This window comes from Anopheles ziemanni, chromosome 3 (genome assembly GCF_943734765.1).
Source record: "Anopheles ziemanni chromosome 3, idAnoZiCoDA_A2_x.2, whole genome shotgun sequence".
Classification (NCBI taxonomy): domain Eukaryota; kingdom Metazoa; phylum Arthropoda; class Insecta; order Diptera; family Culicidae; genus Anopheles; species Anopheles ziemanni.
In genome coordinates this window covers 8,510,941-8,518,829 of record NC_080706.1, presented here as the reverse complement: position 1 = coordinate 8,518,829, position 7,889 = coordinate 8,510,941, and the positions used below count along the sequence as shown (strand labels likewise).

At 47.7% G+C, this 7,889-nt stretch overlaps 1 non-coding gene across 1 annotated transcript; it reads left to right on the top strand.

Moving 5' to 3' along the window:
- The first annotated feature begins 6,622 nt into the window (after window positions 1-6,622).
- On the top strand, window positions 6,623-6,694 carry Trnat-cgu (transfer RNA threonine (anticodon CGU)). The gene has a single exon. It is a non-coding gene; the product is annotated as a tRNA-Thr (tRNA).
- Window positions 6,695-7,889: the final 1,195 nt, after the last annotated feature.

The window sequence follows — 7,889 nt, the reverse complement described above, 5'->3', positions numbered from 1 at the left end:
CGAGATATCGCTCCGTTGTCGGATGGTTGCGATAAAAAAGAATAAAAAAAAAAACAGATCAAATCTTACATTAAGATAACACTTAACAAGCGGACTCCCAGGCGACCGGTGAATAATGCAGCAGTTCCAATTTCTTATGCAAAAATTAACCTTCCCCGGGTGGGAAAGAATTCCACCAGCTGCGTGCGCGCGTGTGTGTGTATGAGAGTGTTTGAAGCAGGTAAAAAGGTCCGTACCCCCATTTCGGACCCCAATGGAACGCTGGAATTATCACATCCCCTTAATTAAAGCCACTGACACCTTTCAGTGGGACGTGAGTGGTGTACGCATTTGAGGGTGATTTTTTCCACTCCGGTTTTCCGACGCGCCTCGAAACCTTTGATTTCACTGAAGCGCACAGCTGGAATTATGTCAAACCGAAAAGGCCGGGGGAAGGAGAAATAAGTACACCAGAAAGCAAAACCCACGAGGGAAAAACCACACCGCCACACTGCGGAGGAAATGTATGTAAAGCCAACTAGAAAACGCAGCATGCAACTTTATTGCCAACAACTTGCCTCATTGCAGCCCGACCAAACACGAAGGCATAATTTTCTGCCGAACCGGTGGCATTTATTACAAATCGATTCGATGTTGTAAATGAAAAATATACCTTCCCTCGTCTCGTTTAAGAAGGGGGGGCTTTCGGGTCGTTGTTATTTTCATTCACAAAGTGCATTCACTTGGGTTTGGTGCATCATCCTCTCCTTTGGGGCAATTAGGGACGATAAATAACGGTACAGGTGGTGGCCGCAACGACGACGACGAAAACGGATCCATCACGCGTACCTGCGCGCACACCTGTCCGCCATTCTGGTTCGTCCGGGCCAAAACATTGTGCGACCCCGGATGCACCGTGTGCGCCACTCCCATCCCAAACTGCATCGTGGGGTGGAAAAATGAAGTAAACAAGCGTGCAACCGTGGAGTGGAGAACCGGCACGCATCGGAAAGCCATCGATCAGGCAAGCGTTTCAGGCTGGTAGGTCAACAGTCGGAAGATAAATGGTCCGGTTTTCGGGGCGGCGGGGTGGTGTTTGCGAATTGCGCGCGCCCATGATTAGGAAAAATGCCGTCCAACTCCCGCCGCCGAACGCCGCACTGCAGTCGCTGTAAAAGGGACTCGACCGAGCCGGGCTAATTACCTCCACCCTGGGGGCCGGAGGGCCAGATTGTTGTTCGTGATTATGGCCCCGGTTGGCAGCCCTTTCCCCGAACTCCATTGCGGCCTTGTTGGGGATGCATCATCACCATCACCGTCATCGTCGTCGCCGCGGCCAGGTGATAATGTTTTATGCAATAAAACGATAAAGATACGGGCCACCGATGATGCTCCGTGTTCCGATGCCATTTACGGTCGCGGCCATTCCCAATTCGTGCATGGCCACGTTTGCGCGTTGTGCTCGTTGCTCCCCTTCTTCCCGCGATGCCCCCTTTTCGTCGTGACATTCGGTGTGTTTTTGTTTAGATGCCGCTTTAAAGCTGACTCAGTTCCCCTGGAGGCCTCCCCGTTCGGTGGCCTTCGGGGACACCGATTTGCATAAACATTGCCGCACGAAATGGTCGCCGTAATTTATGTTGATTTTTGGGTGCTGGCAAGCTTTTTTCCCCCACCCCGGGAATGCTGGAATGGGTTGCCCACAATGGCAGATAAGGAAGAAATGCCATCCTTAAAAGCCGCACCAAAGTAGTGGTGCCATGGAGCCCGGGAATGCGGGACCTCCTGCTGTTAATTTAATGTCATAATGATGATTATAATGGTGACACACAGTGACGCTGCAGTCCCGCATGCAGACAAAGGAGAGGTTTGACACAAAAAAAAAAGAAAGAAGAAAATTGCATCTCCAAAGTCCACACGGTGCTTCTAATTTGCAGCTGTTTTCTCTCATTCCCCATCGGAACCCGGGAAAGAATTTTCCGCACAAATTTATGGCAACGCTGTGGACTAGATTTTTCGGAGAACGACACTAAAAAAAACCTCAAACGAAGGGAAAAACCGCATCTGATACAAAGCAGCCTAACGATAGTTGCAAAGATTATGAGCAACCTCCATTCGGTGGCGTTTCCCTTTCGGTTCGACGCTTGATTGCAGCACACCCATTGGCCATTAATTGCTTTTTTGTGGGTTGGCAATTTTCAGCACATCCTCGAGAGTCAAGCCTTGTCTCGATTTTCGGCCGGGAAAACATTTATCAACCCCCGGGGGGAAGGGAGAAAAAGGACAACCGGACGGGGATGGAATTTTCGTTTGCCCTCCATTGGATTTGGCTGGAGGTTTTTGTTTTTTTAATTTGTTGAAATGATTTAGTTCCCTGTTTCCGGTAGAGGGTATTTTGCCGGGTTTTTTTGTTTTTCATGCACCCTTTCTCTCTCTTTCTCTCCCTCTCCCCGGCGGGATGTTCATTCGACAATACTGCATCGTACTTTCGGGCGAAGCGGAAACGTCGACCTCGTAGAGAAAATTCCATAAATTCCAGCAATTTGCGAATTGTGAAATGTGTCAGCAACAAAAAAGGTAAAAAAGTTGGTCCGGGTTTGATTCGGGCGGCCGGCATCGATTGCGGATGCGGATGGAAATGGTTCGGTTGTCTGTGTCTGGGTGTTGCTGGTTCTTTTCTTCCCCGAGACCGCCAGCTTCGACTTCGAAGCCGCAAGCTGTTTTCGAGGAAGATAATTTCAAGGGTTTGTCGATACGGCGAACCGCAAAGGGTGGGTGGCCAGGCGAAGGCGGGCGACGGGGAGGAAGTTTGCCAAACTTATTTATTCTTTGCGTATATTATTTAAACAGCTCTACTTTTCATCTTCCAAGAAGCATCTTCCCCCCCCCTCGTGGGAGCCCATCCTTTTCCGGGTTTTATTTGCCATCTTGAGTATGCCGAGCCGAGGCAGCACTCGACTTGGCAGCATAAATGGCGCGTCCTTTGGACGGTGCATCAAGGAGTTGGGTCGCCAGGGTCGCCGGCGGGACCCGGCAACTCCCGAAAGGAAATTGTAAAGCCTTTTGAGCTGCCAGCCGTTCCGAACAATTTCGAATTAATTATCGTTTCTATTTATCTTGCGCTCTCGCCGTTCGGTCGTCGTTGGCACGAGATTAGCCTGGGACTGCGGCCCCCGTGGTGGGTTTTTGCGTCGGTGTGATGGTGCCGGGATGTTCCGTTGGAGTTCGTTTCCTTTTTTTTTTTCTTTGGTTCTGTTTTGCAAATTTAATTTCACCCCGTACCGGATGTTGTAGGACGACGGGCGTGGGAGTACGAGAGCGTGCACTATTTCCGACGGCACGGAAAATCTCGGCTCGAAAACCATGCTGGCAGCCGCCATCAGCGACGATGGGTGGATGTTTTTCTTTGGCGTTTCGGCCGAACTTCAACTTTCGAACATGAAACAACGTTCGTCGTGAACCGGGAATGATTCATGCGGGGAGCAGCTGGGTTTTTCTAGACAAAAACCTCAAGAAAGCTGAAACCCTCGGCCAGCTCGGGGAGCTTACTGGGGTTCGGAAAGGGAACAGGAAAGGGCAAAGTGAACCACCAGCGACCCGCAGCTTCGAAACCGAAGCCAAACAAGGGCCGGTAGGCAGTAGAAAACACTCTGCGTCGTGAATTTACATCGCGCTCGGCATGCCGGTCATCGAATTAATATTTATATCACAAGAAGGCTTCAGTTTCACCGGCCATTCCGGTCTCGGGACGACCTACCGGCTCCACCGGGCTAACCTAACCGCAGTTCCCCCGCGGGAGACCCTACTTTAGGCCGCGGTTTTCGAGGGAATACAGGCTGGTCTCGAAGCCGCCAGGTAATATCATATCCACTCTCAAACTCCCTACCGCTTTGAAGCTCAAGTCCAGCGCTCTCAGCTTAGCGGTTCCCGGTGGGAAACCGGACCCCGCTGGCCGTGCATGGGAAGGATTTTATGGCCACCACAATGTACAATGTAATCTTGGACGCTGAGCAAGCCCCAACCGATCGACAATTTTGAGCCGGGCCGGGTGTTAATTGGAGAGTTCTGTGGACAAAGCTCATTTCCAACCGAGCCCTAGGGGCAATCGTGGAGGCAGCTCGAGTCGGAATAGATTGATTCGGTATGCGAACGACGTGTGTTTGGCCATGTTTGGCGATGAATTCTGAGCCGAAACGAGTTCTTTATGGTGTCGAATCCAAAACGATGGTATAAAAGGATTGCTTTCGTTCGCTCGGAACAAGGTTTCGCGCGTGAGGAACACACCGAAAAGGAAGGAATAAAAGAGGCCAATGTTTCGGCGAAGTTTATTTATGCGTCCGACTCCGATGCTGATTATGGTTTATTTTCTGCAACATTGTAATCTTAGACATTTAAGGCGCGATAAAAAGTAAATAAAAACACAGCTGGTCTAGTAAAACACAGTTGGTCTAGTTTAACGCCCCATGGAATATTTATGACGGACGATTGTTTTTGCAAAGCGAATGCAAGTAAAACAATGTTAATAAATCAAAGAACATGTTTGTTTTATATTGGATAAAATTATAATTTTACGACTAAAGTCCGAATAAGTTTTATTCGTTACCGAAACTGACAAGTTCAGGCGGATTGAAATAATTTTTGTAACAGTAAACGAAAAAATACTGGAATGTAAATTGTTATTTTATGCTTATTAAATTTGTTTGCGAAATTAAACTTATTTTGTTGTTTAAATTCAGCTTCTCTACAAATGTCACAATGTCCCCAGCCCTTATTGAATCTGCAACTTTTTACATGTGGGACGAACCTTATCCCACCAAATATTGTCATCAGTTCGGATCGCCACGAACGATGCCTTATTTGATTATTTAAATCGAATTGTTTCATGCGCGTTTTTTTTGCGTGTGTGGTATTTCGCCATTATCACTTTCCACCTCGAGAAAGGCCATAAATTCACGATCAATTACTTGCGGCCCGATTTATTGGCCCAAGCTTTACGACAATCTTGGTTGCGGGCACCGAAATACAGCTGCATTGCGTAAAAAGCCATTTCATGTCGGATACATGAAGGCCGTGACAAAATAAAATAAAAAGAGGAGGAGGGAATGGCATAAAATATTTTATTGCTGATTTTTATTCTTCCGATTCGTGACGGAGGCATTATGGCATTTGGCTATGGCGCGTCTCGATAAGTTTAACAACTGCATTCACCGACAAATCATCTTCGCAATCGAAAAGGAAATGCTGTATAAAAGCTATGAAAGGCTGTAAGCTGTTCATAGAAGATGTGTAAATAATGTTCATTAAAATTGTTACTTCTAAAAAGTATTATGAACTGATGTAAGCACACTTTTATCTTTCATGATCTCCTCCTCGACAAGCTGCCGACGGTTGCATCATGCATCGCTGGTAGACGCGCAGTATGCATATGCCTTTCAGTGTCCTTTTCCTTTTACAAATCCTCCATAAAGTCACGACTCGTCTACGGTTTCGTCAGGCGGAGGAAAACGAGGATGTAACGTGGAGCATATTGTTTGCATTGCGCGTTGATGTGCTTGATTTATTATTATTCCGCGCGACGGGCAAGAGTTTGTGCCAAGATGGGAAGCGAACGCAACCGTTTTTGCACGAATTATCATCCATGCAACCGGCGTTTGACCGTTTTCGGGCGCCTCAAGGGGAAGTCGTAAAGGGAAAGGAAACGGGTTAAATTAATACGACTTCGTCATGTGGCGTATGTGCGGTTCCTCATCGCTGCCAATCAATGCCATTCTGCTCACGAATTACCGGGGAAGAGCTCGCCTTTCCGTCCGGTCGCTTTAGTCCTTCCGCTTTCGTAGATTCTCTATCTTTCTTTCTTTCACTCCCGCTGGATTGATCATAATCCCCTAACAAACCGATCGCAGGCGCTCCGTGGGTTCAATTTTCATGAATGATCGCCAAGTTGCGCTGTCGATCGCTATCGATTCAATCAATTTGGCGGGACACACCACTCGTACGGCAAACGATGGCGAATGAATTATGATGCTTTGGCGTTCGATTTCCTCCCTCGGCTTCCCCGTTGCCCACCGCAGCTTCCATCGGCACCACCGAAAATGGATACGAAACGGACAGACAGACGAACGAAGGAACGAGCAAAAGGAAACCGAGAGGGAGCTGCAGCGTCCCTGGCCCAAAATGTCGGCCCCCGGGTTTTGGCGATGGGCCCCGGCGGAAGGAAACTCGACGAAACAAATTGCGGGTGTGGCTTCGTAAAAGCAATTATAAAGTGGGTTAACCGAAAACGAACATATGGCCGTTAGCGGCACTGTCAGCCTTGTTCTCCCCCTCGAGGGCGAGTGGAAGGAGAAGAAGAAAACAAAGCAAAATAAACCGAACCCAAATTGTAGAAAGAGAACGTGAAACACCCCTCTAGGTTACGGTCAGGGACGTGGCATCGAACCTGGTGCGGACAAGTGATTAGGTGCCTACATTATAGGGGTTTTCTAATTTAGAGTTTTCACACTTTCCACATCCGGAGAGGTGGTGGAGGTGAGGAACGGGCTGCCAGGGGCGGGAATGAGGGAGAAATCAGAGAAAAGCGTTAGAATCTTCGAGTGTGAAGCCGTAGGGAAAGCTGATGTGTTCTGAGAATCGGGAGAGCACGGATGCCTCTTTAGCTCAGTGGTAGAGCGCTGGTCTCGTAAACCAGCGGTCGTGAGTTCAAACCTCACAGGAGGCAGTTGATGTATAGGAGTTTTTTTTGTTAAGCTGGCAATAGATTTCTTTATAACATGGACACACATTTTGCTTATGTTCTGAGTTAAACCACAATCGTTTTAACTGTTAGCAAAACATGATTCGTGATATTGTATGAAAAAACATTGAACACCACTCGTTGTAAACGTTTACCACACGTCATATGCGGTGCAAGGATAGTAATTACTTGCGGCAGTGACTATCCATTTCGAGCACGGGGCTATTTTTGATAAATGCCGCCTTAAGCAGCGCGAACGTTTTACCTGCCATCATTAATTTACCGTCCCACGTTTCAAATAAAATGTGACTCGTTCAAGTTCGTTACGCTTCGGAATTGCATCCGGGGTTTGCCGGAGTTGTGTTGTATTTTTTTGTCCCCCCGGAGAACGTTAGAAAAGATCGAAAACGACACACAAAGGGAGGGCATTATGATGGGGCCCTTATGCGCCGCTTCTCGTCGGAGTCGAGATCCCCGACGTATAGTCATAGTCATTTCGTGCCCGGGTGTAAATTATTCACCAGAACCATGGCGGAATGACACGGACTTGTGCAAAGGCAAAGGCAAGCAGCAAACTCTTGTAGGTGGCACGAAGCCCTGGAGCACTCCGATGAGCTCACTCAGGAGGAAATACATTACGCAAAACCGTACCGTAGGGGTAAGGGGTGGCCAAAGCGAATACATCTTATAGTTCTCACCTCGGCTGCGAAAACTTGGGTGCGCGCTGGCGTTTAATTAATTTTAATTGATTTATACTGGCGCGATTCCGTGTCTTCCCCACCTGAAGCGGAGTGGATGGAACAAGCGATCCCTTTTCCGAAGACGGACCTTCTACTGAGTGCGGACTATTTATCACTTGGCGATTGTTGCTTTCCCGCCGTACTCCATCATTTTTCTTCTGGAAACTCTAGCTTCCATTGATGGAATATTTTAACAATGGAACGAAAATCTTCAAACAATTCTTTGGTAAAACTGATTGTATTCTCTTTCATGCTCCTTATAAGAAAGAAGGTAAAATCATTATTCTATTCTAGGTAGAAAGGAGTGGCCCATAGGGATTGGTCTTTCCCTCTTTTCTTCTGCCATGATAAATGAGTTTCCCACCCCGGGGAAGAAGGTGGCCAGTGTCTTTTTAATCCTTACCCAACGATGTTTACTATTCTTCTGTTGTCGCCTAAAG